General features: G+C 42.1%; 1 protein-coding gene across 2 annotated transcripts in view; it reads right to left on the minus strand.

The window, feature by feature from the left end:
- The window catches only part of KIAA0355 (KIAA0355 ortholog), a 68546-nt gene extending 57326 nt beyond the window's left edge, over positions 1–11220 (minus strand). For both annotated transcript variants that reach the window (XM_023537679.1, XM_011371841.2), the window contains exon 1: positions 11169–11220. The gene's annotated coding sequence lies outside the window, so the exon portion shown is untranslated. The remainder of the gene's footprint in view (positions 1–11168) is intronic.
- Between the last annotated feature and the right edge of the window lie 15893 nt (positions 11221–27113).

Consider the following 27113-nt stretch of genomic DNA (forward strand, 5'->3'; position numbering starts at 1 on the left):
TCCATCATTGTACTATTCCACTTCTGTCAAATATATAGCCCATGACATTCTGTTTCTCACTCTTAGATGGCTTCTTGGAAATGACAGGAAGGTGAGTTGGAGCAATGAAAAGAAAAGCGATCTCTCTTTAGGAGCTTATATCCATTTCATTGCTGATGATACACAAACTCAGCTCTTCAGTCAAGACCCTCATCTCCCAAGGCTAAGCTCATGAGACATCTCCTTAGGTCTTTCAAATTTACGTAGTTATCCTTCCATCCCCTGCTCTCCCTGCTGTACTGACTGCCTTGGTTAAAGGCATTACCAACCCTAAGCCTAAACCTAAGGTGTTATCCCTTTCCATCCCTTATATTCAATCCTGCCAATCCTATTCGCCTATTCTACAGCAACTGCTCCATAAATGTTAGCTGTTGTTACTGTTACATTCTAAATGCCTCTTATTCTCTCTCATACCAGCACTGTAAAGCTTCCAAGGAATTAGCCTTTAGGGGCAAGCATTTAAAGATGAGAGAGAATACGTCCTATGAGGACCAGAAGCCAGGCTGCCAGATGCTCAGGCTCCAGCTCCTTCAAAGAAAGCACACAGAAGGTATACTACAATGCTGGCTGATAAACAAGAGCTAAATCCAAGTAGCAAACTAAAAATGTATGATATGTCAGATACCGGAATGGAAACTAACAAATGGGTCCAACCCAAGGAACCAAACATTCTATTTTATTCCATTCCACAAAATTAATAAGTCAGTATTCAATTGGTTCTTAACAAGTGAAGATTCTCTTTCCCTCCCTCCCTCCCTCCCTCTCTCTCTCTCTCTCTCTCTCTCTCTCTCTCTCTCTCACACACACACACACACACACACACACACACACTGCCCCAGGGGACATCTGGCAAAGTCTAGAAACATTTTTTGGTTATCAACTAGGGGAGTGCTAGTGGGGTAAGGCCAGACATGTTGCTAAATATCCTACAATGGACAGTATAGCCCCCTTGTCCACCTAAAGACAAAGAATTATCCACCCTAAAGGTCAACAGTACCGCTACTGAGCAACTCTGCTAAACGAATGCTTTGAGCTCCCTCCATATTCAAGTTACCTAATGTATAAAAAGTTACTTCTTTCTCGGAAGAAGATACAAACTTCCCCATAAATTAAGCTACAACAGGCCCATAAAACAGTAAGAGCTACCACTAGAAAAGAGGTGGGTAAATGCTAAATAAGTGGTTTAGAAAACAAGCGCCATGAATTTAAAGGAGAGCACCAGACAGGCTGAGGCCCTTCTCAGAGATCTCAAGAGAGCAGATGTGGCTCCTTAGTTCACTCCAAGCCTGCCAGTCAAGGCCCCACCAAGTAACCAGAATCCACCTTTCTGGCCTTATTGTAAGAGGTCCCTTCAACAAACCCTTTGCTCCTGCCACACTGTTCACTCGTGATAGCAGCTGCAGTTGGTCTACAGGGCCACTATGTCGCTCCCCTACTGTTACCACTGAAAAACCCCTTACCTACTTCACAAGAGGTCTGCCCTCCAGCTGAGCAGCATTTCCCCCCACCCCTAAAAAAGGCTGAGGAGGACATATGGTCATCTCAACTCAACAGTGTTCCAATGATTCATACAGGACGGAGGTAATGAAAAGACAAAGGTGGAAAATGTTTTATATGGCTCCAGCCCTAAGGCCTTGTCCTCTCCCACCTAAAATCAGTGCTTAGCAGCAGTCAGCTAGGAGTTGCCTCATTTCCTGTAGTTGCTTGGTAAAAATAGGAAGCAGGGGAGGAAGTTCACAAAGCAGAAACAAAAGTAATCACTGCCCAGCTTCCTGAACACAAATCACTGAGCAGGGAGAGTATCATTAAAACATCAAAACGGAAAGGCAAGCAAGGAGAACCAAGGCCAGAGGAAAAGGAAGTGACACTTCTGGGTCCATCAAGCCCAGACTTCCCCCAAAGAAAAATATGTGCAAAACTGGATACTAGCTTATTATACAGAGACAGTTTCCAAGGAATTAATACTGAAGCATGTTGAAGAATCACACAAAAACTCCTGAAACATTAAAGTCCTACCAGAGTAAAAAATTTCAATGAAAAAATTTTAAGGGGGCCAAGATTAAACTATTTTTTCCCTCTTCTAGTCAAGAAGTGGCTATTAAAACTGCAGTTGAAATAAAACAAAAAGTCAGTCAATAACTGACTGGCTGACAAAATCTGAAATCTGTTATTCTATATTTGAGCTATGAAAACTCAAGTAGATAGGAAAAACTCTAATAAAAAAACCTAATCATTGAACTCTAATTCTAATCATAACTTTAATCTATTATAGTTAAAATAAAGATGCTTTTACACTTGTACCCCAACAACATGGGTCAACCCTGTGAGATATGCCTGAATGCTCTAGGCACCCAGGATGCAGAGGCTAACAGTGCCTTACTGTTGAGAAGCTTCTGGTCTGCTTCCACATGGTGACAACTGACTGCCTTTTGTGTTGACACTTGCTCTATAACAATTTAACATCACAAAATATGACATTCCTCTATAAAACAAAGCAAGTTATCATTAGCGGATCTGAAGAGCTTTTACATTTGGTAATCTATAAACAACTGATAATTCCATTTAAGCAGAAGAAAAAAATTTTCTAACCAAAAAGTCGACAGACTTGAAATTTAGTTTCAAAATAACATAGGTTAAAAAAAAATAGGCCGATGGTGTTCAACAGTCATTTAGGTGAATAGCAGGTTTAATTTTGTTTAAACTGAGGGCATCTGGAGGGGGGACAAAGAGGAAGATTAAAGGTTAGTTTATTTTTTTAAACAGTCACTTCATAAGTAGAAAAGTAAATGAAATGGAAGGTAATCACCATATATTCAGTTTTATACAAAGAAAAATGGTAAAAATTTAATGGAAAAAGAATCCATTATTACTTGTCCTACTGAGGACAGACCTAGCTGTCTGATTTCCTGGTAATACACTTACTGTATTCCAAGACTCATTTTTGTCTTCTTATGAAGTTGAAAGACTAACTTGCAAAGCTTACTGCCATTAAAATAAAACATTAGAACTTTTGAAAGAATTTTATTAAAGGAAGACTGAGTCTAAAATATCTTCGTTAAACAGAAATCTTCGGAAAAAAAAGGAAGGGGGGTAGGGGGAGGTCTTGCCAAAAAAAGGTTTATCTAAAAACAACTACTACAGATCACCAAAGGGTGATCAAAGCTGGTTCATAAACTTCTGAAAAACTTTGCTCAAGTAAAATGAAGTTTTTATCTATAAACTAAAATGGCTTTGAACCATTAAATTTTTCACATCAAATGCACCCAAGCACTTGAAAACATTCCCAACAACAAATTATGCTGCTTGATGGAAATTCAAGTATAAATCAGGGAGTGAGAATAACTAAAGTAAATCATTTTTTAAAACCACAAAGCATTGATGTAATTTTTCAAACTCAATTTGTTAAAAAAAAAAAAAATTTCCAAAATATCTACATTTATTAAAAACCTACAGTTCATTTTTGTTAGTGTTACAGCATGAAAAAGCCCTGATCCAATCAGCTCTTTTTAAGCCTAGTTTTAACCCAGTTATCCAAAAAGCTTTGAAATTTGTAAAAGCAAGTTCAACAAGTGAAAACTAATGTATCCATTAGAAAGTTACTTAGGAAAGCTTAACAGTCTTAACAACTTGCACTGTGGAACTTGCCACAAAATTAATCTCGAAGGGGTAAAATAAGGATTTATCAAGAAGCTTATATATGATGGGTAAATCAAACTGTAATTTGGAAATTATTTCTCTTGCTATGAAGACGAATGATATAAATTTTAGATAAATATACTTTAGATCCAGGATCATTTCTGAAAGTTTCAGGAACCATGAAAAATTTTTATCAATGGATATAAGTAGCAGCTCCCTCCTCCAGGCTAGGCACACAGACTCCGATTTTATACACCCAGCAAGCCTTCCCATCTCTGAAAAAGAACAAGTCAGCACAGCTAGGGAGCCCATTCTTCCCCACAAGCATTCCAGTGGGTCAAATATTTAGCAATGAGGAGATTCAAGGAGTCTCTTCCCCATCCCCGCCCGCCGCGCCCCCACCTCCCCACCCATAAGCCGGGAAAACATCCCTAGAGAGCAGGGCTGCAGAGGCTCACCAGACTGGCTTCCAGGCTCTGCCACTTATCTAGGCCATGAGGCTCCACGTATTTAAGTATGTACTGAGGACCTACTATGTACATGGCACTACTCCTGGCACGGGGATGCAGTAGTGAAGGAGACACAATTCCTGCTCTCAAGGAGCTAACTCACAGCCTGAGAGGAAGAAAAAGGAGAAAATGCTCATGCTCTTACCTTGTAGGTAAGGTGCTCCAATACAAAGAGATTTCACGGAAACAGACACTGCCAAAATGCAGTAGTTACAGGTATGGGTTTAGGAATCTTACTGACCTAGATAGGAATTCCTGCTCTCAGTAATTATCAGCTGAATGAATGGCACTTACTAACTCTATGACCTTAAGCGAGTTACTTGAACTCTTGTGCCTCAATTTCTTCAGTACTGTGATGAGAATTAAATCCATAAAAGACAGCACTTTTGGCATATCCTGAGTCTCACTCAGTAAATGGAAGCTACTGCTCTGAAAGAGACCAGGGACTTAGAGAGCAGCATTTTATCTGCTACTGAAATTCTTTATTCTGATCTACTATTAGTAAACCACTCCCCTCACACAAATACTGCATAGTTACAACTTTCAAAAATATTACTTACCTTGCTGCAGCTCTGGTCTCAATTCCCAAAGTCCTGGAAGAAAACTAAAAGGAGCTCAGCCCTGTGTCCCTCAGTGGGGAAGGAGGTAACGGCTCCTCCCACTTCCCTGCCCATTACTCCCTCCTCTTTCAGTTCCAGGCTAGAAGAACATGGACATTGCTGAGGAAGGGATCACCTCAAATTACAAAATTACTTAAGCACAAGGATGTGGTGCATTTTCTCTCACTTTGAGACCCAGGGGGAGGGCAGGTCCTTGTGAGCTGGTAAAAAGGACCACTTTCGCCTCTCTCTGTCTAGGTTACTACAGCCTATAGCAAGTATTCAAGTTTGGGAGCCAAGCCAGCTTTCCTTTGCCTCTGATCTCAGGCACACACATCCACCTCTGGGACCTAGGAGTGGGGTAGGGGAAGACTCAGGTATTCCCAGGTTCTGCAGTCATAATTACCATTTCACTAGCACCTCATCCTCGAATCATTTTTAGTAAGAAAATTAGATTTTTTTCAGTTAATATTTAGCTCTAATTCCACACTCAAAACTTTCCCAGTATGATTCTTTGCAACTACCAATTTGAAAAAGTACATATCTGACAGTGGCCCAGACACAAGGAACATAGTCAAAATGTTTTTTTTAAAAAAGCAATAACATCTAGGAACAAATCCTAGAAACAGACTCGGTAAATATGGAGGCCTGCATCCAGGACGCTGTCTATAAGCATCGACTTGGAAGTAACCCACATGTCCTGCATTAAGGGGGTCATTAAATAAATTACACAAAAACACCTCACTATTTGAAAGATCGAGGTAGAGCTACCACACTTCGTCAAGCTTCCAAGATGTCATCATTTATAAATCACATCATTATTTTATATATGTTAAGAGAAACTTATTTATATATGTTAAGAGAAACTTATTTATATATGTTAAGAGAAACATCATTTATAAATCACATCATTATTTTATATATGTTAAGAGAAACTTTGCCATGTAACAACCTAACATCACACAACATATCCCAATTTCAGTCTTCCTCAAGGCTCTTTCCTGTCTCAGTCCTCTCACCCTTGGAATAAGTCCCTTTTGTGCCCTTTTCTCTCCTTTAACTTTTCCTAGAAATTACCCTTATTTAAGATCCACTGTTTTAATGAAACTATCTTGGGCCCCTTCAGTTCCCATGGTGCCTTTCCTGGGCTCCTTGTAGCCTCCACTGCCATGGCCTAAGTTTTCTAATACTTTCCCTTTCCAAATGAATTATAAGCCCACAAGGGCTGGACCCATCTTCACATTCACTGCAGTGTGCAGCACAGGACCATGACACCACCTACAACAAAACCCCACACCTGTCAGGACTGTTCTAAGAACTTCACAAATATGAACTCACTTAAGCCTCACTATAACCCCAGGAGGTAGGTATTATTACTTCCTCGTTTTCAGACAGGGTCAAATGAGCAAAAGAAAAGTTATAAGACTTAGAGGTTAGTGGTAAATGGCAGAGGCAGGACTCAAACCCAACTAATATGGAGAGTGTCTTTGCTCTTAACCTCGACGTTACATTCTCTCTAAATGGCCGCTATAACCCTAACCCTACATGGCAGATATTTAAATTTTTACTTTTTATTGATTTTTAATTGAAATATAAGACACATATGTAGTAAAAAAAAATCTCATACTGTACAAAAGAGTGTGCAAGAAAAGCTAGGTCAGTCTAACAGCCTAGCCTAGATTTCTGGGGCCTCATCCGAAAGTCAGTCACTGTTTCTTTTTTATTATTCCAGAAATTTTTTTCTGCACTTAGAAACCTATATGATGGATATGTGTATCTCTCTCTCTTCCCCACCCTCCTGCTGGCTCTCTCTCTCTCTCATACAAATAGGCACATATATTGTTCTGCGTCTTGCTTTTTTCAATGAATATTTCTCTGAGCTTGATGCCTATCTGCACCTATGCTGTTTAATTCAATTTTAAGATACACATATTTTCCCACTTTAAATCAAGATGGTTTCATGAAGTCAGAGGATCTTGGTGGACTTGGGCTTCACTAGGAAACAGGAGTAAGACATCAAGGGTAAGCCTCACAGAAACGTGTAAGGCTGAATCAAGAGAGACCTACCAGGTGACATTCAACATGTCACTTCTCTAATAGTAAGTACCTATATCATAAGGTTGTTACAAGGACTAAACAAGGTAATATACATAGAGCACTTAGCACGAAACCTGGCTAGCACAGTGAGTCTAAGGGATTAACACTGCACCTGATGCAGTCAGTGCCCAATGTAATTGTTAATTCTTTAAGAGTTGGCCTCACTTTTCTTTCCAATCTCATTTCCCTTTACTCCTCTATTCATACCTGTCCACCCTTTACCGTAAATCTCCTGCAGTTCAAATACCTCACATTTGCTCACCTCTATACCACTATACCTGTCACCACCCTGCCTAAATCTTCTCTCCTTACTGCGGTGCTGGACTCCCTTTTTCCCACCATACTCAGCTCAAGCACAACCTTCTCTAGGAAGTCTTCCCTGATGCCTGCAGCTAGATTCTCTGGACCAGCCATTTGGGAAGAGGCTATCATGACTTCCATCTTTTGATGCTGTAACCAGGAGCAAGCAGGTTCAGGGACTGATTCAGGCTAAGTTCAAAGATGACTGATGTATTACCCAGAAGGCCAGTTACTAAGTTCGTAAATATTGATGAGAGCTAATACTTATTGAGCACTTAGCAGATGCCAGGCAGCAAAGAGGAAGGTGCTACTATTATCCTCATTCTACAGATGGGGAAACAGAGAGATTAGCCAGTATCTCAAGACCAGGATCTGACGCAAGCAATCTGAATGCGGAGCTCTCAACCACTCACGTTCTCTCCTGGGCAGCAAATCTTCATGTGAAGCCATGTTCTAATCAGGGGTAATAAGAGCTTGGAAGCAAAGCATGGGGAAGACTCTCCCAGCTAAAGGCCTCAAAAGAGATGCACTCAGCTGTTTCCTAGTGCAGAGGACTGGTGGGGAACTGCACACAGTTCCTCCATTCAAGCCCCCAGGCAGTGCTATGGACGCATCACCCAATCCCTCTCTTGGACCCAGTACCCAAATTTCCATAGACACCATCCCAACCCTCTCCTTCCAGAAACCCAGTCTTTCTTCTGAGAATACAAAAGTAAGTTTAAGCATTCAGGCTACAAACACATTCCAATCATGCCTTCCTGAGGTTATAACTGGGTCACTTTGGTTGAACTTAAAAGTTTTCCCTTAAACTCTCCAAACAACATTTGCAAAACGTCTCACCTTGTATCTCTTCTATAGGTAGTGTAGATCTGCGTAACATTCTCACGTCGTTCTCAGATGATCACTGATTCATTCAACAAAAGCTTAACTATTCTCAGAACAATGTGTTCTAGGTCCTGGAGATAACAGCAGTGAATGAAACAGGCAAGATATCTAAAACCTGGTGGAGCTTATATGTGTCTCCTGCTTCTAGGCACTTATGATGCTTTATGGCAATTGCTTATTTGATTTTCTTCCCCAGGCTGGGCCTTCCAGCTCTGTATTCCAATCTTACAGTACAGTAACTGGCCTATTCTGCAAATACTCCATAAATATGAGCTAACTAAATTCATGACTAAATTCACTGGGTCTCATCTTTCTCATCCAGTGTGGGTACAAATTTAAATCAAGTTGTAGGGATAGAAAGCAAATGGCAAATACAACCCAAATCAAGAATGAAAAGGAGATATGATGTCAGCTAATAAGAATCTTAGAAACATGAAGGACAGGCCATCTTGGGAAGCAATGAAGGGCTCCATTACCTGGAGAAAGAATGATCTCAGGAACAGGTCCACGGGTCAGTTAGAGGTAGATAAAAAGATTACTTGCAGTAAAGTCTGAGATAGAGTCACTGAATGGAGGCAGGGTGAGGGGGTGATGTGCATCTCTACCTAGAAGTCACATAATGAGGGAAAGAGGTAGAGGCATGAAGTTAGACCTTAGAAAATGCTCCCAAGTAGATGTGGGAAGAAAAGCAACAAAGACAAGTGGAAAAGCACAGTCGCAAAGAAAATGACCAGAACAGCTCCAAGTCAAGAAGGCCAACCAAAAGAACATTCACGACAGCAAAAAAGTGTGGCTCACCATGCCAAATATTTATGGTCAAGGTCAACAGAAATGAGTAAGCAGCGGTCACTACATCTATCAATTAGAGGACCCTCAAGAGGTCAGTTTCAGTAGAGATAAAGACAATTCAAGCACAAGCCCCGACACATTCAACTCTCTGCAAACTTATACTAAGAGAAAATGGCATCCTGCTTTTTCCCTTAACTCCAAAATAAAACAATTCCTTGTTCAAGCCAACATTCTTTGCCTACCTAGGAAGGTCATTATTTTCCACTAAGGACAGGAGGAAAAGGGAGAAAGTGGACACCCAATCCATGCCTACTAACTCTCAGATACAATTATTTTCCTACAGGTTTGAAAGACCCACTTGACATAAAGCTTCTGGTGTATTAGACTTCAGGTTTTCAACAGAGTAAACATTTAGTAAAATTTTCAGCAGAATCACATTCAACTTGTTCAAAAATTTTTAAAGAGGATGCTTAAAACATGCTGTCTTCCAAAAATCCAGAGATAATTTTAGATTGAAAAATCTAGGCTTGCCAAGGGAATCTGAGAACTTTTCTATCTTGGTCTCTCAATGCTAACCTATGTGTGCAAAAATAGAGGAAGATTAGAATCTCAAATGCCAGACTGAAAAGTTGCCACAACAAACCTGAACTCTTCATATGGTTTGTTATCTTGTCAGAAAGAAAGCAAATAAAACAGCAATAAAATAAACTTTTTATTTTTAAAAGTGGAAAAAAAAAACCCCCAAAAAACAAAGAATTCCCAAAACTGGAAAAAAAAAAGAATTAAAAAAAAAACAAAAAAATCACTGTGAATGCAATTTAAAAACAGCATACACAAAATCTAAATATCAAATTTGTAAGCAGTCCTTTACAAACACATTGCTAACATTTTGGTGGTATCAACTGTATAATAGACAATGGTATACTATAAAGTTATAAAAGTGATAATATCTGTATTTATTGATATCACTAAAATGTTAGCAATGGCTATCCTTTAGAACGTCAGGTCTAAAATATGATTAAATGGCAGTTATAACTTTTCAATAAAATTAGGACAACTTACCCATTTGGAAAATATTTCATAACTTAAAACCAAATTTTAAGGTTAAGTAGCTAAAAGTAAAAAACAACCCCCCCCCGCCCCCAAAAATAAAAACCGTGAAATGAGAATCAAACACGAATGGAAGTTTTTATAACATTGGCATGAAGAATTTTTCAAACATGTCAGAGATAGGAAAAAATACTATATATTTTTAAAATGAATGTTACCTTTTCCTTCATTTGTAAATTTATACCAAAGCAACAATCAGACCATCCTTTTGGCAGAATTGTTTTTTATCTCGTGACGAACTGGAAATAATCTAAATGTTCAGCAGTAGGGCTTGGTGAAATTATAATATACACTATGAAGTCCATAAAAGTGATAATATCTGTATTTATTGATATCACCAAAATGTTAGCAACGGTTGTCACTGAGTGGTACGTTGGCAGATGACTGTCATTTTACAAGTACTGTCACAAGTACTGTCGTGAATGTGAGGAAAATGGGGGTGAGGGGCGGGAACAAGCTATTTTCAAATTGGGCGCCCCCCCCCAAGTTGAGTGTTTATCTGGCAAATTTTGTAAGGAGTATAAACAAAATTCTTATCATGCCAAGCAGGCATGCTTCTTCCCTCGCCCCGCACAGAGCTGGAAGACACACCCCTGACCCTGCGCTTGCCGCACGCGCGTGGGTCCTTCGTCGTCCCCAGCCCCGGCCCTCCCGGGGTCCCCGCGAAACCTCCCCGGCCCGGCTGCGCCAGCGGGTTCGGCAGGGCCGGAAAATCTTGTTCTTCGGCGGCCGGGCACTGCGGGGTAGGTGCGCGCAGACCGCCCGGCAGCCGCGGGGCGGCGTGAGGGCCACGTCCCCAGCCAGTCCCGGCGGACCCCGGCCTCCCACAGGCCGCCGTCCCTCCGCCGACCGCTCCGCGGGCTTCCGGGAGCGGGTCTCGGCGCCGCCCCAGGGAGCGCCAGCCCCCCACTCCTCCCGTCCGCGTCCTCGGGGTCCCCGCCGCACCCACGGTCCCGGGCACGAGCTAGGGGACCCTTCCGGGCTTCCGTCCGCCCGGCCAGCGTCTCCAGAGCCCGGCGTCCTCCACAGCGGACAGGCAAGGGGCAGGAGCCTACGGCCCCGCGCCCTACAACCCGAGCGGAGCGGCGCCCCGCGAGCTCGTCCAGTGGCCAGCCACGGCTGTGATCCACCGCCCACCGGCCACCGGCCACCCCCAACCCCGCCGGCCCGCGCCAGGAAGCGCCCGCTCGCGCCCGCTCCTCACCTGCGACGCACCCCGGCCGCAGCTCACCGCCCGGACCGGCTGTGTACACCGGAAGTGACGTCTCCTGGCCGGCCCCGCCCCCGCCCCAGGCGGACGCCGTTGTGGCTGCGGACCCAGCGGCTCCCAGCGGAACCCCCTTGCGCGAGCCCGGCGGGGGCGGGGGCAGCCCCCCCACCTCCTTCCCTAGGGACCGAGGACCTTCATGTGGGACAGCTAAAGCGGGGGTTGAGGACAAGCAGCCAGAGCCCGCAGGGCCACCCCAGTCCTCCAGTGTGGCTTGGCCTCTAAGCGGGAGGGGTCAGCTACGTTCTCAAGGATTTATTATTGAAGTTGATTACTGAGATATTGAGCTATTACCAGATGCCAGGCTCTGACAGGCACTGTAGGATTGGTTAGTGCCCTCACACTCATAGGTTTATTCTCTGATAGTGGAAACACAAAATTGTCAAAAATATGCGTGATGATACGGTGCCAATTGTGACAAGTGATAGGGGAAAGTAGTGGAGGGGGAATGTCCCGTGACCTAGTGAAGGCGGGTGATTAGGGAATTCTTCGCCCAGGAGATGTGTAGGAGTAAGTTCCAAAAGGGAAGAAGGAAAAAAAATTTTGGAGGAGCAGGAATGAAAGGACATTTCCACAGAAAAAACAGCAAGTGTCTTCACTTTGTATTAAAGAAACTAGGGTGGTGGAAGGTGTTACCTGAGAGCACTAGGAAACAGTTTTAAGCAAGGGTTGATTTTTACCATACCTTTTTACTTGAGTTACACTGTGGAAGGCAAGAGTGGATAGAGATTTGTATGCCTATGTTTATATCACAGCATTATACATAGTCAAAAAGGTGGAAATAATCCGATGGAAAAATGGGTAAACAAAATGTGGCATATTCATACAATGGAGTGTTATTCAGCATTTTAACAAGAAAGGACATTCTGACACATGCTACAAATAGATATGCTGTGAAGACATTATGCTAAGTGAAATAAGTCACAAAAGGACTAATATTCTGTGATTCCACTTACATGAGGTACCTAGAGTAGTCAAATTTATAGACAGAAAGAATAGTATTTGCCCGAGACTAGGGGAAAAGGAACATGGGGAATTTATATTTAATGAGTACAGAGTCTCAAGTTGGAAAGATTAAAAAGTTCAGGAGAATGTACTTAATGCCACAAAACTACAAATTGTTAAAATTTAAAATTGTTAAAATTATATATTTTATGTATATTTTACCGCAATCAATCGATAGATGCAGAGATCAGTCAGGAGGCTATTTCAATGGTCTAAGAAAAAGTTGATCCTGATTTAGACCAGGACCTCCACAATTTTTTTGTTGTTATTCTTGAACATCAGAAAAAAACTTGACTATCACCTAGATTTTATTTATAAATTTTATATATGCACTACACTACTAATATACTATTTACATTATTCTTTTTTACATTAAAAAAGAATTTTAAAAGATAAAAACAACAGTATATATAGAAGTTCTAACAATCTTTCACTGTTCCCCAGCAGATTGCCTTTTTATACTGGTGGGTATGTGACCCTCACTTTGAAAGCTACTCAGACTATGATAGTGGCAATAGAAAATAAAGCCAGTGATTAAATAGATAGAGAAGGTCAAGAAGAAGGGGATTCCCAAATTTCTCCTGGGTCTCTGGGATGAGCCATTGTAGTGGTGACACAGTGATGAGAAGAATCCCCCAAAGAAGACCATATTTGGAAGGGCAGAAGATAGGGAGATGGCTATGAATGCCATTGTAAACATGACATCAGAGGAAGCACCAAGCAGGCAGTTAGGGATGGGAGTCGGAAGCTTAGGAGGATGCTGAAGCTGTCACTGGGACTTAGGTGGTCAGCGAACTGGGCAGGAGCTACAGGTGGGTATGGGTTGTGGGAATGCTATTTTGGTGGTTGGTGTTTTAAGGTAGAAAAGACAAACTGTCAGAGAGGATGATCTGGTTGACAAAAATAGGCTGAGTATACAGGAAAGATGATCTGGTTCATCTTATGAATTTCTGAAAAGGCTAGAGGGGGATCTAAGATGCTTGGCAATGGGTTTATCTCAGGCTGCAACAAGGAGTGAGTGGAACTTGGGGACAGAGGGGTGAAGAGAGTGAGAAAGATCTGAAAGCAGAAAGGTGAGTTGACAGGAGCAATGTAGAATTTCCAAAGTGTACTAAGGATCTATTTCATGTTGATAGCTATCAATTCATAGTGCAGCCTTCTTTCTGTTTAAGCGACTTGCTCCAGCAGCTTTCAGATAAAAGTGAAAAAGATAAAGCAAAGACTCACCTGGGGACTGAATAACAGAGCAGGATAAGAGTGTTACTGACATGACCGGCCGTGGAACCTGAGCTACAGGAGGAGGAATATGAGGTGGAAGGGAACAGCTGGGTTTGAGAGTTCCTGGGTGCTGGTGTCATCTTGTGAGCTGGAAAAGGGACCAGAGACGATAGTGGTTGGCTGGCTTCTGAGTGGGACAACTGTGGCTCCTGCAGTCTTAGGACAAGCCCATCTCTGATTTAAAGGTCCTCCTAGCTCCTAATATAGGCCCAGAAGCTCCAGTGGCCATGTCTAGAGGCACTTGGTAAATACTGGATGGGACTTTAAAGAGGCTCCTTTCCATGTGGCAGGCTCTGACCCACATGCTCAACCACTGCTGCTCACTTCACTCTGAACATCATGGTCCCAGAGCGAGGTGCTGGAAACCACTTGTGACTGCTACCATCTGGGCCCTTTCTGTAGACTTCAGTCCAGGGCCAGGAGGTTCCAGGCACCTGTTCAGCCATGTGTGGTTCTTATTTGAACTCAGTATAACACTACCAACCTTGGATGGCCTCCGTGAAGCTCTGAGCACCAGCCTGTCTTGGACCTCTCCAGCTCACCTGAGGACATTTTGTATTGTGGACATATCAAGTCTGCTTTGTGAGCACATCTATGGTTGTCATATCCACTTGCTAGAGGTTTGAGCTATTTGTTCTTATTCATCAAACACACATACATATGGAGAGGGAGGGGGAAAAACACCCATGTACTCATCACAAAGGTGGTGACATTTGTTGTTTCATGTCATCTGTTTATTCCAAGTTCTCTTGCACTAGAGTGCCAAGAGGATGGAGCCCACAGGACCTGGAGATGGGGGCTGGGCCCTCCTGGAGCCTGATCTTCAGGGACAGAAGCTGTGATCCTCCAGCTCTACAGAGAGGTCTAAGATTGGAGCTTCAACATGCACACAGGGACGGGATGATGCCCCAGAGACCACCAGACCAACACCTCAACTTACCACTTAGGAGGGAAAGAAGGCCCAAGCCAGGGAGCAGGATCTCTCCCCAAATCCACCCAGTACCCTGTGTGTCTGGTTAGAGTCGGAATCAGAGCCAGATCCCACGAAAGAACGAAAGCCTCGGAGGTTGCCCGTGAGAACAAGTTCTCAGGAGCTTCGCGGTGACTAAAGAGCCCTGCATTAGTGAGTTGGGCCAGAGATGCTTCTTCACCTTGGCATGAGATGCCCCACCTTGCTGAGAAAAAAAGATTTGCCATGTTACCTTTCATTAGGGCTTCCCATGCCTAACGTCAGGCTGCAGAACTCGGACATCCACCTAGAGGGGCTCATAAGGGATTAGAGAACAGATTTTCTTAAGCGGCCAAAGTTCTGTTGGCTTGTGCACTCTTCATTGCAGTGAAAGCCAGGGTTTCCAGGCTGGGCTTTTACGCTTTAGTTTTAGAGGGCCTGCCTGAAAGCCTTCAGGGAAGGAGTTTTCACAGCCAAGTGTTCTTGGTGGAGGGAGGAGGGAGCAATGGACTAGAGTTTCGAGAGAGTAACTTTTCTAACTTACCTTATCAGTCTCCCTTGGGCAGTGTGAAAGCTGCTAGATGGGCTGTGAGCCCCAGGAAGGGTAGCTGCATTCCAGAATCCACAGGATTTAAGACAAAGTCTGGGGAGGGCTGGCCAGACTTTCTGTGCACAGAGCAGCTGGCTTTCTGCTAAGTACAAGAGGCTAGGGCGAGGCTAGTCCAGTCTAGCTCTGGTGGCATGCATGGCTCATGCAGGAAAGGGGGTGAGGACGGCGTGGGTCATGCGCTGAAGAGGAAACTTCTCCCCCAGTCTCCAGATTGCCTCCCTGAGGAAGTCACTCCTTACCCCTCCCTTTCCCTTGTATGTAACCACTTGAGCATCCTGTTGTGCTGTCTCCATTCCACCCTCCACTGCCTGGAAATGGCTGTGCTGTGGCCAAGAGTTCCTTGCCAGGCAGAGCCATTTGCTTCTGCCTCACCCCCACCTCTAAGATCCCAGGTTGCCTTTGATCGTTCTGAGGATTTAGGGCTGCCTGGGGGGCTGGGAGATCCCCGATGGTTGGGGATCTTATGCATGGACTGCATGCCCCTTCCCTTGGAACCAGCACAGGATGCGTGCTACCAATGTAGGGAACATGTAAGAAACAGACAGGAGGAGCTGCCGTGGGACTCCCTGCGCACTCTCCAGGGCTGGATGAAGCAGAGGTGTCTGGATGTACGGGGAGCTGCCAGGTGGAGTGGGGACCACTCTGGAGGCTATGCCCACTGGTTAGCAGCTGTGAAGTTCTGAGCAGGGGAGAGGGATAGTTTCCAGGCCCCACAGACTGCCACAGAGGGCCAAGGGCTTATAAATAGAAAAGGAAGGAAAGGTATGCTGGGGAGGGACCAGGCAAAGTTCTGGTGTTGGTGGAGCCATAGAGGCTGTGGCCTTGAGGTCAAGATACTCTGAAAGCCAGGGGCAGCTGCAGTCTGTTTCACAGTGGACAGAGCTGAGACCCTGCTCTCCTCAGGTTCCAGTATGTGGACCTGGCTCGGAGTGTCTACACTGTGGTCTTGGTCCAGCAAGACATGTCTCCCAAGAATTGTGAGAGGATAGTTTACAGATTCCATTCTGTGGCCTTGTGAAGAGTTTGGACTTGAATGCTTGTTGGAGTTCTGAACAATTAAATTTGTGAGTGACCCCTCAGATTTGTAACCCCCCCCCAAAGGGGCCAAGATTGAGGGCCATAAGAGACCTCCTCGGGTCCACATGGTCAAAGAAACCAGACTCTGTCTCCTTTCCTGAGTGTGTCTACTCTCCTTTTGGTTATCAAAATGTAAGAACCTCAACCCCTTGTCACGCAACAAGAGGGGATTTATCAGCCCTAACAAAAAGAGCACTGTAGTCACTAGAATGGCTGTCTTTGGCAGCTGTCCTGATGCCTGGGAGTAATTTACAGACTGCCACCCTGCAGCTTGACTGCTCCCTCTGGGCACAGTGGGGAGGAAGGCCTCACGGGCCGGGTCTTCATTTCTTCAACACAAAGCGCCAGAGTCCTCCAACCTGAAGACTCTGAAGTTGCTCTATGGCTCCAATCAGAGATTTTTACCCATGGTTGCCCCTAGTTACAGTCCAGTTAGCATGCCAATTGAGGCTTCAATTGCTAGCAAGCAGGAAGAGTAAAGCTGCCACTGGCTGAGTTTCTGGTCGCAATGGGACTTGTGCAACCTTGGAGACTGGTCGCAGAGCCTGGATTCTCTCTTGAAGAGATGTGGGATATTCATGTTTGATGTAGATGCTGGATGGCTAGACCATACACAAAAGACTCCCCTTCATCAGACAGCTGGCTCCCTCCCACGTGGAATTAGGGAACCAAGTGTTCCAGCCAGGTCAGAGAGCAGTGTATATGTGTGAGGGGTGAATGGCGAAAGGGCTTTCTCGCCCCGCCCACCCCCCACTCACTCCACAGGGAGGGATCGGCCCTCCGCGCAGACCTCCAGCCTTCTCACCGCCCCACAATGCCGTGCCTAACCTTAACCTAACCCATATAGCTGCCAAATATTCAGTCATTCCATTTAGGGGCAAAGCTGGGTCGAACCAAATGTCATTTTTAAGCCAAATTACTAGCAATATTTGGAGAAAGGCTGAATTTATAAACTAAAATTTGGCTCTTAACCCATAATGGTTTCACAACTATTAAACATTGCCGTTAAAAGTGCAAAATAATGAACTGCAATCACTATACACGGCAACGAATGAGGCGATACAACACAATCCAGTTGGGAGGTAATAGTGAGCATCTAAGAGGGAGCTGAGGAAACTAAAAGTCATCTTTGACTTGCCTTAGCTCTGAGCTTCCTACAGCCAACACTTATAAGAACCACCAAGGAGGTGGCGTTTATCGAAAGGGTGCCATGTGGCCTTAAAAATATATGGAGAAATCCTGAATGTAAAACATCACCTCACATAAAGCCTATCAGATCAGTAAGAAGACATGAGATTACTTCTCAAAAATCCTGTAATCTCATAAAATTAGCAGTTCAAGCTGTTTCTGCATCTGCACAGGTGCAGTCATAGGCTAATCCAAGAGAACCAAGTCCAGAAGCTGTGACAAGTGAACAGGCCTCTGGTGTGAGGCTCTTTTAAGTTGTTTGAAAGCATGACCTCATGAGCCTCCTCCTTCGGGAAGTCTTCTCTGAAACCTCCAACTCTATACTTTCCCAGTCATACTATTTATCTTACAAAACTATAAGTTTTGCCCCTTCTGGACTGTAAGCTTGGACGATATCCATCTCATACCCAACTGTATCTCCAGCACTTGGTGCTGCGTATAGCAAACAGTAAGCATTCTTTAAGTGACTTCTCATTTATGCCACGAATTTCTGAGCACCTACCTTGGGCCAGGCCCTGTGGTAGGTACTGGTGATGAAGTGGTAAACAAGACGAAAGTGATTCTTAACACTCACTTGATAGAAAAGACAGATTTGAACAAACAAAAACAACAAAGATAAACACAACGAGAACTTGCAAGCACAATTAGGATATGTTGAGTGAAGAAAAAGCAGAGAGCTGGAAGACTGTTGCAGGAGAACTTAACGCATTCTGGAAGGTCCTGGAAGACACCCCTGAAAATGTCATGATTAAACTGACATTTGAAGAATGAGAAGCAATTCTGTAGTTGGTGAAGAGACCTGCCGGGAGAAAGAAACTGCCCGTGCAAAGGCTCTGAAGCAAGAAGAAATTTGGATTACTTTAGGAAATGAGGGAAGGCTAGGGAGTTCCCCAGAGACTAGATCATCTGAGGCAGGCTGGGAAAGATGGAACTCTTTCTTAAGAGAAACACAAAGTCACTGGAGAGTTTGATGAAATAATTTGGGTTTCCATAGCACTGGGATGGGGAACACAGAAGCAGAGGGTGTTAGCAAGGCACTTGGGGGTCTCGTGTGTGGTATCAGAGGGGCAGAGCAATGGAGAGAATCCAAGGTCCTCTTCCAAGTATTTTTTATATTGACATTTAACTTACATAAGCACACAAATCTTAAGTACACAGTTCAAATTTTCACTTATGTGTATATACTACACCCACCACCCCAATTAAGATATAAAATACTTTAGTAGGCTCCATCACCCCAAAGATAACTACAATTTTATGTCTACCACTATAGATTAGTTTTGTCGGTGTTTTGAGTTTCATGTACATGGAATCATACAGTATGTATTTAAAAAAAATTTTAATTAAAATTATTGGTGACATTGGTTAATAAAACCATATAGGTTTCAAGTGTACAACTCAATAATACGTTGTATACTGCATTGTGTTTACCACCTGAAGTTAAATTTCCTTCTGTCACCATACATTTGACCCCTTTACCCTTATCTATGCCCCCGCCCCAGCCGCTTCCCTCTGGTAACCACTAATCCACTGTTTGTCATGTTTGTTTGTTGCTTTCTTTTTTATATCACACATATGAGTGAAATCATATGCTTCTCAACTTTTTCTATCTGACTTATTTTGCTTAGCACAATAATCTCAAAATCCATCCATATTGTCACAAATGGCAGTATTTCATTTTTTCTTATGGCTGAGTGATATTCCACTATATGTATGTACCACATCTTCTTTATCCAATCATCTGTCTAAGGACACTTTGGTTACAGTATATACTCTTTTGTGTCTGGTTCTTTCACTCATCATGACGTCTGAGATTCATTTATGTTGAAGAGCAAGTTTTTATTTTTTTCACTTTTTCCATTGATAAATATACCACTATTTACTGTCATTGTTCATTCAAGTTATTTCCAGGTTTTGGCTATTATGACTACTATGAATATTCTTGTACAAGTCCTTTGGGGGACATAAGCTCCCCAAATCATTTCTATTGGGTATGTACCCAACAGGGAAACTGCTGGGTCATAAATATATATATTTAGCTTCAGTAGACACTGCCCTTTAGTTTCCCAAAGTGGCTGTACCAATTTATACTCTCGCTGTTAAGGTCTCAGTTCTTCCTCTTCCTCACCGACGATATTACGGTCTTTTTAAAAAGTTTCAGTCATTTTTGTGGGGCTAGAATGGTAGTTTTTAAAACATTATTATTATTATTTAGTTCTATTTTTAATTTGCATTTCTTCGATGACAAAGACTCAAGAACGTTTCATATGTTTATTAGATGTTTGAATATCCTCCCTATTGTGTGTTAAAGATTTTAAGAAGTGAATTGTTGGTCTTTTTATTTTAACCTAATTTTTAGTTCTCTATATATTCTGGATTATGAACCCTTTGATGGCTGATATTATATAATGTGAATATCTTCTCCCAGGCTGTGCCTCCCATTTTCATTCTCTTGACGTCTTTGGAGAAATTTTTAGTCTTAATGAAGTCCAGTTTATCAATATTTTCTTTTATCTTTTCTGGTTATCATTTTTTGTGTCCCCTTTGCCTACTCCAAGGTCTTGAAGATTCGCTCTTTCGCTCAGGCATGTTTGGTAGTTTTCGGTGCAGAGGTCTTGCACGCCTTTCGTTAGGCTGCTAGGTAGTTGATTTTTGGCAGGGTGCTATTATAAATGGTAACATTTTAACTTTGCATTTTCCAATAACTTGTTGTTTATATATAGAAACAAGTGATTTTTGTATGTGTTGATAATTTGCTTATTAATCGTAGATTGTAGATTTGACACTAGTCGCAAGAGGAAAAGTTCAATATTTCACCATCATATGTGATGTTGGCTGTACATTTTTTGGGTAAATAGCCTTTATGAAAGAAATTTCCATCTATTCCTAATTTGCTGAGTTTCTTTCTTTCTTTCTTTCTTTTTCTTTTCTCTTTTCTTTCTTGCTTTCTTAATGTCTTTTCTCTCTCTCTCTTTTTTAAAATCTCCTCTTTTTGAAAGGCTGAAGACTGTGCACACCATTTGTTTACTTGGTGGTAGCGGTGGTAGGGAAGTCAAATGTGAAAAGATGTCAGCCTGCTCCAGAAGGCACCCTGGGGCTCATGCCAGCATTTGTGGGGGGATTGCCAGCCTTTCCACCAAGTCTCTGTGGGCTTATCTTTGCCAGGTCATCTGCTTGTCTTTTTCTGGTAGTTGGCTGTGACAGACGTTACTTGCGCTCACTAATATTTGGTTCTATAACTTCCGTGCCTCTTTAAGTTAAATGAGAAGGCAAGTTCAAGTTAGGATAATGTGAAAATGAGCGTGTCTGGCAGCTCCTTTCCATTCCTGGGGAAAGAAAAAGCAGCTCTCTTCCGACTATGCTATAGGTAGACACCAGGACAGTGCCCCATCTCAGTTCGATGGAAGTTTGAAGACTCCAGGATTTCCAGATTTAAACCAAGTAGCAGCTGGAAGAGACAAGTAAGCTGGCCCAGACAGTAGGTACGTTTTGAGCATGAGTTGTGACCGAAGTTGATGAAAGCTGCAGAGCAAATCCATTGACAGTCTGGAACTCAGATACAGGGAGGCATCTGACCCAGGGATACATTCGGGGAGAGGCGATAGCCAGTATGGGTTGGCCTAACATTTCTTGCTTTGTCAAGAAGTCCTTTAAACATTTGCAGAGAGTGGGCCTGGTGTTCTCATCATTCACAACCTAGACCTAAACCCAGTGTCAGGTTATGGGCAGCTCTGAGGCCTAGTTGGAAGCTGAGCTGGATCTCTAGGCTGTTCAGAGCAGAGGCAGAACTGGACATGGGGACTCACTGCTGCTGAACACCCGCCAGCTGCTGAGCCAGAGGTGTGCAGCTGCCCTGCTAGCTCACAGCCCTGTGACTTATTTTTAGATCTGTGACTCAGAGGTCTAGACCAGGACTGAGGCCTCGGGGAGGGAGGAGGCCCTGCTCAGGAACTGGCTCTTGTGAGTACGGGTCTGGCTGTTTGCCATGATCACATCCATATCAGACCACAGTTACAGGGATATGATTTCCAGAAAGACACCATCTCTTAAGGCCTCCAAATTAGATACCTTCCCTAAGACATATAATTTGACAATCAGATTTGTTTTCCCAAAAGTTCATTCTGGCTACTGCATAGAAAATAATTTGGAGGAGTGTAGTATGGATGAAGGGTGACCAGTGAAGACATGGTAGTACCAATAAGAGTTAAGGTGCTTCATACTAGAGGCAAACAGGTTTCTGCTTCAAGATGGTAAACCGACGACTTCTTTTTTTTTAAGACTATATTAAAATGTCAATAAACAAGCAAAGTGATATGATATGAATAGAATTGGCCAGGGAGGACTCTGTGAGGTATTTTTCAATGAATTTCTAGATTGATGAGAACAAATGGAAGAAGTATGGTGGTGACCTAGGGCAGAGGAGAGGGTGCTGCCACCTAGACCATCCCTGTAGTGCTATTGTGCAGGAGGAGCCACTTGCCTGGGACTCTGAAATACTTAAGACTCTGTGAGGTAGCAGGTGTGACAGAGGGCAAGAGTGAGAAGGAGGCCTGAAAACCTAAGGTCTGTTTGCACAACAAGCAATGAGTGAACAATCCTGTGCTACAAGAGAATGACCTGTAATTAGGCAACATACTCCTGGGAAAAATGAACAAGTAAAAGGAAGACTTCTCTGCAGGTATCTGTGAGATCTGGGAATACTGGCACCTCTGAACAAAGCCCTCTGACATTCAGAGATCTCAAGGATAAAGATCACTGCCTTAAAGCAAACCCCATTAGATGACAAATCCTGACCACACAAGAGTTCCAGGGCCACTAACTCTTCTGATATTTGAATACAGTCTACTACAGGAAGGAGACCAAGATTAACAATCAGAATAAGGAAAGAAAATGAGGAAAAACTGAGGCACAAAGAATTTATATCTGAGTAAGAGGGATATCTAGTGAAAGAAAATGGTGGACATCAAAGACACTATCTAAGAAGTAATAAGAGAACCAGCTAAAGGAAGACACAAATCTTTAAATCAAAGGGCCTATGAACTGCCTAGCATAGCCCTGGGATAAAATAAAAAGAAGCCATACCCAAAGACTTTATTATAAAATTTCTTAGCACAAAAAGACAGTGTCACGTTTCCAGAGAGAGAGAAAAAAAAACACGTCATCTATAATAAAAAAGAATCAGATCGGCATTGGATTTAGCACCACTGCATGTTAGGTGAAGGATCAGCAATTGAACTGAGAATGGTTTTTATATTTTAAAGTGTTGTTAAATTAAAAGGAAAAAAAAAGGAAGATATGACCCGCCTCATTATCTGGCCCTTTATATATATACTTCCTTAGAAAGCTCTCTACGAATTCTAGCAAACAAGGGAAAACATACCATCCAGGAAAACGTGACTCTAGCTCAGAAGAGAAATGAAGAGAAATACCAGGATCCTAACTTTGCTGAAGATCTTTAAAGTAACATGTTTGAGTATTAGCAGGATGGCGGGAGGTCAGAGAACAACAGTTTCTAGGGAAAAAGGAGACTTCATAGACTAAATAAAATAGATAGCATTAGCATGGTTGAAAGTTAGGGAAATCTTTATTATATGATAAAGGCAACAAATACAAGCAAAAAGAAGAGCATTCAGAAACTCCAGGATAAATGAAAAGCTGTAGAAAAAATAATGGTCCAAGAAAAAAAGTCTATATTAGAAAATTGATGAGCTCAAGAAGAATGGAATAGATTCCATGTAATAGAGAATATGAGGGAGGTGGGGTGGGATGGAAGGGGTGGATGAGGGAGGAAGAGAAAGCAGGAGGGAGGGAGAGAGAAAACATGTATAGGAGCCAATCAGACATTCTTGGGAAAAACACTGTAAATAAAAAGAAAACCAAGATAATAAGACATACAAAATTCAGGAGAGTGGTTTCCTTTTGGGTGAAGCAGAAACAGAAAAGGAGAGCCAGAAGACATAGACACAGCAGTGTTTTGTGTTAAGTGACAGGTTCAGTTACTCATCATATTATGAGTCACATATTATTGTGCATATATTAAACGTGCAAAAGGAAAAACCATTTAAAAATTGGAAAAGGCAAAGTCCAATCACAAATTAAAATGTAGACGATTTTAAGAAAATGGTGGACCCTAAGAACATTCATTTAATCTTGATCATAGTAATACATATCTTTTATTTATTTATCTATTTATTTATTTATTTTTTACAGTAGAGAAGAAAAGCTTTATTAGAAGGGAAAGTACACTTCCAGATGTGGAAGCGGGCCTGAGCAAGAAAAGTGTGGCTCAATAGGCCAATACATATATTTTTTAAGGGTACAGTATATATGATAAGAACTATAGGGAAGGCATACCACTTAGCTCTGTGCTGAAGAATTCCTATAAAATCATAGCAGAATATTGTTCATTAGTTTTCAGCTTTTAAAGTCAACCAACATGCATAAATAAGGCAATTTTTAATGGCAGGACGAATAAAACATTTTGTAAGAGAGAAAATACAGATGCAGTTTATACTACTTAGCTCATTCATAAGGATATTTACTTAGGTGTAATAAGTATTACATATTAACTGTACTCAAGTATTATGGTAAGTATATAAATAAAATACAGAGCCAGGGTGTGTGAATTTGTGTGTGTGGAGGGGTTAGGACAGTATATCTTCATATCAGAAGGTCCATAGTTGATAAATAGATAGAAAAAACAAAATACAGAACAGTTTATACAAACTCTTCCTACTGATATATTAGTAAAAGAGAGGATGTGAGTATCGAACATACGCACAAACACACACATTATTGGAAGAGGAACACTTTCTAGAATACAGATAGTTAAAAGTATTTACCTTTAAGGAAGAGAAGTAGACTTACTGTATACTATTTTGTTTCATTTGCAGTAACTATGTACAGGTATTATTCAATTAAAAAAATATTTTTTCCCTAATAAAAAAAGAGCTCCTGTAAATAACTAAGAAAAAGACTAACGTCTGAGGAGAAAAATAATCAAACAATACTTTTTATCTAAAGTTCACAGAAAAGAAAGTACTAATAACTTAAACTTACAAGAAAAATCTTCAACCTCTCGCAGAGTGAAATGCAGAGTACTGAGATAACATTTTCATTTATCAAACTGGCAAAAATTTCTAAGTTTGATAACACTGCACTGGTGACTATAGGGGGCACAGGCACCCTCAAAAACTGATTAAAGTGCAAATTGCTATAATCTCCATTGAGGGAGACATAGGAATATTTGTTAGAATTACAAAGCTTTTATCCAGAATTTCAAGTTATTGGATTTATTCTACAGATAACTTATTTGTATGATTCATGAAGGTTCTTCATTTCAGCACTGTTTATACTAGCGAAAATTGGAAGCAACCTGGCTCCACATGAAGAGGGTGCTGTAAGTCTGAGAGACGATGAGAAGACTTTTAATTATAGCCTATTATTTAACTGTGTGAACATATACATTAAAGCCTTGGCCGGAGGAACAATCTGCTGAGGATGCCACACTGGCCCCCATACCCCACAGGACCCCACCACAAAGGTCTCTGCCAACAGATTCAGGATCAGAAATCTAGGCCCCATGTTCCAACCGCCAGGGAGCTGGGAGAGCTACACTGGATTACTGCGCTGGCCTCCTACCTGGTCTACCTGCTTCTTGCCCTAGTATATGTAGTTGATTCTCAACACAGCAGCCAAGGAGACTTTCTGAATTAAGTCAGATGGCCACTCCCCTATTCAAAACCCTACAAATCGCATCCACCTTGGAATAAATGACAGTCATTACAGTTGCCTCCACTCCCTGTCTGGCCTCCACTTACTCTGTGACCTCACATTCCCTCTCCTCCCTCACTCCACTCCAGCCATACTAGGTTCACTCCTGCTTCAGGATCTTTGCAGCTACAATGTCTTCTGCTTGAATATCCAATCATCTTCTTGAGTCATTTCTCAAATGTCAGCTTCCCTAACCAATTTTAAATTGGAAGCAGCAATTTCCCCTCCTGCCCCGACAGTCTTTCATGTCTCCCTTCCTGGATTTTTCTCCGTAGCACTTAAGCATCTTAACATATTACATATTTTACTCATTTGTCTCCAGAATACAAGCTCCAAATAAGGGTTGGATTTGCTTTGTTCACTGCTGCTTACCCTGCAATTGGAACTATACCTCTTCCACAGTAAGGGCTCAAATATTTGTTGAATAAACTGTTTTCTCTTTCTCACAGAAAATCAGCAAAACTAAAAACAGAAGACCAGTGGTAGGAAGGGATAAGATCGTTAGTATGACTGCTGCCTTTCATTATAAGCCTTTCTGAGGAATTTAAAACACAACATGCACGCAAATCTCTTATCAAAATAATTTAAAATTTTTTTAATGAAAAAGAGGTGTTAGATATATTTAGGAAGTAGAATCGACAGAACTTGGTAACAGGTGTGATACTGGAGCAGAAATGAAGGAAATGAAGTGTCAAAGGTGACCGCCAGATTTGTGGCATACTCAGGTTAGTAGATGGTGCTGCTACATACTGGGATCAAGAACACTGGAAGAAAAGAAGAGAGATTACTTCAGTTTGGGAAAGATTAAATTTGAGAGGTTGGACATCTAGAAGATGTTCAAGTACAGCTATCACAAAGTCAGATCTAGACTCAGAAAAGACATCTGTGCTAGATATGTGAATTTGAAAATAACTTCATGTAGTTAAAACCATAGGGGTTGCTCCCAGACAGTAGACAGCTTAGAAAAAAGCTAAAGTATAACTGTGAGAAACACAATCATTTTAATATGGGGTGGTGAAGAAATCACGTAAATGGGCTGAGGAACAGCAGCTAGAGAGGGTAGGACCAGATGAACATGGCAGCCAGGAAGATAAAGAGTATTTTAAGAAGGAAGAGGTCAATTTTATGGAGTGCTTCTAGAAAGCAAACGAGAGGAAAATAGGAAAGGCTCACTGCAGAGCACTGGTGACCTTCCCAAAAGGAGTAGATCAAGTGGGTTAAGAAATGAAAGATCAGGCATCGTGATAGTTAGAGCTAAGTAGGAGCTGGTAGGAGTTAGGATTCGAGTATAATTCTCTTTAAATAGGAATTTGTAATAATTACTAAATGTGCTACACAATTACAATTATATATTAATAGGTGACTATTAAAACATTACTATGCTATACAGTATGCCAGTATAATTAAACGCGAATAAAAAGGATCCATTATCAAGAAGTTGGAGATAAAGAGAGTAAAAGAGGCAAATCAATATTTTAAGTCCGGGAATGGTGGGAGTTAGGGAGCTGGAACACAAGTAGTTTTTTGGTAAGCGGTTTTGTTTTTATAGCGCCACCAGGAAAATGCTGGATGCAGATGAGATTGGTTAAGAGAGTGTGGTAAGTGCTTGAGGCAGTTTCCATCCAATGTCCTTAGTTCTCTTTGATATAGATGGCAAGGCCATTAGCTGACTGCAGAGAAATGATTACAGAAAAGTACTAAGTTTTGCTGGCAATGTGAAGGGCCCAGTAGAGAGCAGCAATCAGATTTACAATGGTATTAATTTGCTCATTTGTGATTCCTTTGCAGGATTCGGCCCTCTGGATGAATACTGACAATGTGGATGGGTGGATGCTTTTAGGCAAGAGGACAAGCCCAAAAGAGGAACAAGAGAGTTGAGGGTACTTGCAAGACAGATGAAGGATCATGGAGTCTAGGCCGGTTGGTGGTGGTGGTGGGGAAAGCGGAAGGAAGGAGCTGATGAATCCAAAGTAGAAAGATCCCTGACCTGGAGTTCTGCGCC

The sequence above is a fragment of the Pteropus vampyrus genome, unplaced genomic scaffold (genome assembly GCF_000151845.1).
Source record: "Pteropus vampyrus isolate Shadow unplaced genomic scaffold, Pvam_2.0 Scaffold196, whole genome shotgun sequence".
Classification (NCBI taxonomy): Eukaryota; Metazoa; Chordata; class Mammalia; order Chiroptera; family Pteropodidae; genus Pteropus; species Pteropus vampyrus.